The sequence below is a fragment of the Mus musculus genome, chromosome 9 (genome assembly GCF_000001635.26).
Source record: "Mus musculus strain C57BL/6J chromosome 9, GRCm38.p6 C57BL/6J".
NCBI lineage: Eukaryota > Metazoa > Chordata > Mammalia > Rodentia > Muridae > Mus > Mus musculus.
The window spans coordinates 40,261,406-40,267,824 of NC_000075.6; positions in this window are offsets into that span (position 1 = coordinate 40,261,406).

The window sequence follows — 6,419 nt, forward strand, 5'->3', positions numbered from 1 at the left end:
GCTAAGTGTCAAAGTCATATAACCTCTACTGAATTTAGCTTTCTGAGACTCAAATGAGGATTGCCGTGGTGTTGACTCCAAGAGGATGAAATGTGAGTTATGAAGATCATATGAAGGGTTAGCTACATACATATGTTTAATTCTGTTTATTCTGGTAAGTCACTCTGAAGTGGAATCATTATTATGCTGACTTTGTGTCTAGAGAAACCAAGGCTCAGAGGGGTTCAGTAACCCTACCCAAGGTCAGAAGTCACAAGCAAGGCTCCCTGGGAGAAGCTATTCTTTTAAGTAAGTACAGTTGGCCACTCCACCCAGGCCCTTGCGTGGAAAGGACAGTGCTGTTCTATCTGTTGCTTCCCTCCTTGCTGTGGCGAAACATCGCTGGAAACAACTTCAAGGTGGATTCGTTGTGCTCACAATTTCAGAGCATTTTCCATTCATCTTGGTGGGGAAGATGTAGCAACAGAAACATGTGGCAGCTGATTTCACTGTGACAGAGGTCAAAAACCAAAAATCAAACTGGGATAGGGAGGGGATATGGAGAGAGAGAGAGAGAGAGAGAGAGAGAGAGAGAGAGAGAGAGAGAGAGAGAGAGAGAGATTGCAAGTGTGTCTATGTGTGCACCTGAGTGTGTGAGTGTGGAGGTCAGAGGTCAATGCTAAGTCTTCTAAGTCTCGCTGAGCAGGTGCTGTTTGTTTTATTTTTTTAATTATTTGAGAATTTCATACATATGCATTTGATCAAATCCACTGCCTTTCCACCCTCCCCTGTAATCTCTACTATGTTCCTTCCCATGTTCATCTGGTCTTAGAAAGGAAGCAAGCCCACTCTGTCTAGGTAGTGCATAGGTATCATCTCTTAGGGCCCGAATCCCCAAATAATACTGACACTCCCTCCTCCAAAAGCCATCAATTACCCCACAGCTCCTCAGCTAGGGGTGGGAATTTTTTTTGGTGTTTTGTTTTGTTTGTTGTTGTGTTTTGTTTTGTTTTGTTTTGTTTTGTTTTGTTTTTTGAGACAAGGTTTCTCTGTGTAGCCCTGGCTGTCCTGAAACTCACTTTATAAACCAGGCTGGCCTCAAACTCAGAAATCCACCTGCCTCTGCCTCCTGAGTGCTGAGATTAAAGGCGTGCACCACCATGCCCCGCTAGGGGTGGGAATTCTTGAGCCCCCCTCCAATCCATACTGAAACTTTGGTGGCCTTGATCTTGGGCAGGTTTTGTGCACGAAATCACACAGTGAGTTTATGTGTTTTGTTACGGACATTCACTACCTTTGGCTTTTACAATCTTTTCTGTCTTCTGCAATGGTGCCTGTGCCTTGGGATCAGGGAGTGTGATATAGCTTTCCCATCTGTAGCCAAACTCTCCACAGTATCTGCACATTGACCACCTGTGGGTTTCTGTACTAATCACCATTTCCTGTTTAGAAAATATCTCTGATGAGGGTTGAGAGATGCACTACTCTATGGGTATAAAGGTAAAAATTTAGGGAGGCAGTTTATTACTATGTCCACTTAGCAGAATAATAGTATTAGGTTCTCTCTAATAAGGGATAATAGGTCCTATGATCTATTCTTGGAGGTAGGATATCTCACTAGGACCTAGGACTCACTGACTCAGCTTGACTTCTGGCCAGAAAGTTGAGAAATCATTCTATCTCCATTTCCTAAGTGCTAGGGATACGGATTCACAGCATGATGGCCAGGTCTCATGTGAATACAGCACCTTCCTCAGCACCTTCAAGCTACTTTAACTCTGAAAGGACATCTTCCAGAGAACCTTTCCACCCCTGAGCCAACCAGGCCCCATAACCTGGCAGAACCATTAGCCGGGGAGCAGGTTCCAGACATATGAAGGGAGATTCAGATTCACACCATAGCAGTCATTCTGTGCAAAGTCCTATAGATTCAGAACCACAAGAGTAGCAACCCACTAACACTCGATGTGCCATTCTTTGTCTCTGGGAAATTCTACCAGTTCTATTTTCAAATACCACCTTTTTAGAGATGCCCCCAATACTTTTCCTTTATGGCTCCAGTCTCCAGCAATGACCACATTACCTCAGTGTTTGTGAGAGACAAAACCAGAGACTAGTGCAGTACATGGCATAGTTCAGAAACTGAAGAGAGCTTCGTAGATGGTGAATAAGATGTCACACACAATCATTCAAGCCCTCAGACACCAGTCTTTCCCCATACTTATAGCAAATAGTCTCATATCTTATGGGTACATAGTGGATCTCATGAAACAATGGCATGCATCTCAAACTAAAGCTAATTCGTTAGCTCAAGCCACGCAGATGCTTCTCTTACGAAAAACAGATCAATGGCGGAGGGGGGGGGATACATTAGTCAAACTTTCTCTTTGAATGGGATTCATTGCATTTCAACAGGCACACTTGGTGCCATGTTATCCATCAGGCTCTCTGCCACATGCAAATCCAGGAAGGGACTGGGTGCTCTAATCATAATGCCCCTGCTTCCTGCTCTAATCCCACACTTCCCTGGCTGATGACAACTCTCCGCAGCTGGCTCGCAGGATGAGGGAATGATTTGGGAGCCTGGTATCTCGAAGTCTCACATGTGCTCTATGACCACAATTTAAAATACACAAGTTTCTTCCTTCTCTTTGTCCCAAAGGGTGTGCACTCTATTTCGAAATCTACTTAGAACAGCAAAACCAGGTCACATGACTTCCCTAGAAGGGACTGATTCCCGTGTCAGGACTCTTAGCTCAGGTTCATGCTAATCAAAAAACGGTTCTCCTGATTTTCTCTTATGTTTTGAGAGGTGAGCCCCAGGAGTTCAGACCACCTCCCTTGGCATGTATTTACCTGTGCCTCTCCACCACCACTCTATGGATCATTTGGGTTTCTGCTTTCTCTAAATCAATATGTACATCTTAATGTACCATTTTTTTTCTATCATGGTATTAATGCTATCTCTAACCAAAACACTCACCCCTGGGAATCTTGGTGAAATAACAGACAAGAAGACTAACTTACCCCTGTATATCAGGCAGGCCTTTCCCCCTTCATTAGCATCCTTTTGTTCCCATTATCCAGAATTTTGAATGTCTCCAGTTCCATGTAAACCTCCTCCTCAATCTCTGTGTTTTTACACTTGATCATCGAGGCACTGCACCCTGCTGGATCTTCTCCTGTTTCTCTTGATGAGACATTTTCTCTTCCCAGAATTGATTCTGACTTCATTCACTTCCATACTACCCACACTTTCTCATCCATTCACTACTTTTTGGGTTGAATCCTCTATGTAAAAGACCCAGTGTCTGCCTTCACCAGTCTATCTCCAGGAGCACAACAAGGAACAGATCAAAGAAAGCTGTCGTGAAGAAACATCCTGGTGGGAGCAGTCAGAACATTAGCAAGCACATAAACTGAAATCAAATAATTTTGGGTTAGTGAGGGAAGACATGAAAATAAAAAGAGAAAATGAGGTGCAGAAGCTTCAAGCAATGGAGGTGGGCAGGGGCTGGTTTAGAAGAGGGACCACTAAAAGGTGAAGGCATTTGAAGCAAGATTGCAATGGTGAGACAGCCACAGAATGGGAAACAATTCAGGATGAGGGCGTGTCATATTGGGCACAAGGGTTGTGATGATATGGTGCTTGCTAAGTTTGGAGGTCATTTGTTTTCTAACGATGTGTAGCTGGAACACTGTGGGCAAGGCAGAGAGTTGTTAACATCTATGAGAAGGCAGCCAAGGCTTAGGGTCAACTTGTTACACCATGAGGAGGATTCTAGACTGTACTTAAGGACAGTAAGATGATATGAGAGGGCTTTGAGTGAGCAAAGTACAGTCATGGATATGGGCTCCAAACTAATGGATTCCTCCAGTCACAGATGAAAAATATTCAAGAATAAACAACGTTTAATATAATGTACATAGTTTCTTTCTTTTTAGCTGTGTGTGTGTGTGTGTGTGTGTGTGTGTGTGTGTGTGTGTGTGTGTGTGTATTCATGCCACATAATGCATGTGGAGATTAGAGAACAACTTTTGGAGTCTGTTCTGTCCTTCTGCCATAAAATTCAGCAATAAAACTCAGGCCCTCAGCCTTGGCAGCAAGTACCATTATCCACTGAGCCATATTGTAGCCTAACTTTTTTCTTATTGCTCTCCAAACAATATAATATAGCAGCTATGTGCATTCATTGCATTAGTTACTGTAAGTAACCTAGAGATAATTTAAAGCATAAGGGAGGACATGTAAAGGTTATATACAAACTCAGTTCCACTTTATAGGATGGCTTTGCACATCTGCAAATTTGAGTCTCTACCAAGCACCTGTGGACACCAAAACACAATTATATATCACTTTGTGAAATTTAGACCTCTATGTCAGTTGCTTAGAAAGCTGATCATATGGCATCTTGGTCCAGTTTTAGTTACTATGACAAAATGCCTGACATGAGCAACTTAAGGGAGAAAAAAGGTTTGCTTTGTAGAGGTGTCACAATATCATGATAGGAAGATGAAGTGGTGTAGAACTCACCTGTCTGCCTGCTTTGGTCGGAAGCAGAAAGACAGATTATCAACACTACTATGCTTTCTCCCTTTTCTTTCAGTCCATCCAGCCCCAGCCCCTTGTAATGGTGTCTTCCATATTCTGGGTAGATTTCTCCTTCCTGGGGAAGGCCCTCACAGACACAACCAGAGTGGCCCTTAGTAACCTCCTATGTGCTCAATGCAAGCAGGCTGGCAGTCAAGATCAATCATCACCCATAGCCTTACATATCAGCAAGAGCAGAATGTTTACGACAGAGAAATGTCAAGCTAACATCAGCAAGACAGAGCAGCACCCATCACAAAGACGAAGGGATAACTTACCATGTTAAGTGCTTTAAAAGCTTACGGAACAAGGGCTAGAGAGATGGCTCAGCAGTTAAGAGAACTTGTTATTTATCCAGAGGACCCCAGGCTCAGTTCCTAGCACCCACATTTTGTGGTTCACAATAATCTATAACTCTAGTTCCAAGGGATCTGATCTCCACTTCTGGCTTCCGCAGGCACTGCATGTACACCGTGCACATATGTACACACGAGCAAAACACCCATATACATAAAATAAAATTCAAATTTAAAAACACATCCCGGCACAGACCAGATGGACTTCAAGAAACTTAACGTACTTATAAGTATGGCAGAAAGCTCCTGCCAGAGGGAACAACAGAACAGCGAGAACAAGTGCTCTGGGTTTTCTTTTTGTTTTTGTTTTTCTTTTTTATTGGCTGTTTTCTTTATTTACATTTCAAATCTTATCCTCTTTCCCAGTTCCCCCCTCCCAAAACCCCCTATCCCATCCCCCCTCCCCCTGCTTCTATGACAGTGTGCTCCCACCCACACACCCACTCTCACTTCCCTGCCCTTGAATTACCCTACACTGGGGCATCAAGCCTTCAAAGGACGAAGGGCCTCTTCTCCCATTGATGCCCGACAAGGCCATCCTCTGCACATATAAGGAGCTGGTGAAATGGTTTGTGAGAACTTGAAGCAGATACACTTTCCAAAACCTCAGAACTTACCAAGGGAACATTTCAAATTCTGCTAATAAATCCTCAGAACGGGGCTGGTGAGGTGATGGGTTTTGGAGCAAGGGTTCTTGCACCAAGCTTAATGACTTGAGTTCTATATACAGGACTGACATGGTCAACTACACACATTGTCTTCTGACCTCCATACACATTCTGGAACACACTCCTCTGCCCACACACACACAGACACACAGACACACAGACAAACACACACACACATAAATACACAAAACAAATTATAATCATACTTTAATCGTGATGTATTGGTTCTGTGATATAAATCTAATTACTCTCACCTGCCTTTGATTGTAATTTTTTAATGTATCATGCTGTATATGCGTTAGTAGGAAAACATGTTTGGCCTCTATGACTTCTGAAAAAAAATCCATTTAAGCTTGAGTGAGGCCTCGAGAGCATGACAGTAGTCCTGCTCTGTGTTTTGCTTTTATCTGTTTGCTTGCTAAAAACTGTGTATAGATTAAGTGATTTTTTTTATGCCAAATTTAAGCAGAAAGTTATATTTCATGACTGAATTGAAATTGAACAGAACTATTGACAGAGTGTGCTGCCTGGAACGAATCATACCCAACAGTAAGCTCAAAGTTTCATGATACAGCTTTCCAGATTCTATGCACACATACAAAATGACTGCAGCAAGTCAGGTAAACTGAACAAACAAACAAACAAACTTCCGATTTTAACCGAACGCAAGCCCATTGTGAAGGACATGCGGTGTTTGAATATATTTTTCCTCTTGAGCAATTTTCTTCTGATTCCATCAGATTTGTTCTGCTCAGACCACACAAAAAGGACTAGCTCCTATTCATAATGTCAGAGAATCATGTTGATGAGTGAAAAAAGTAGCCA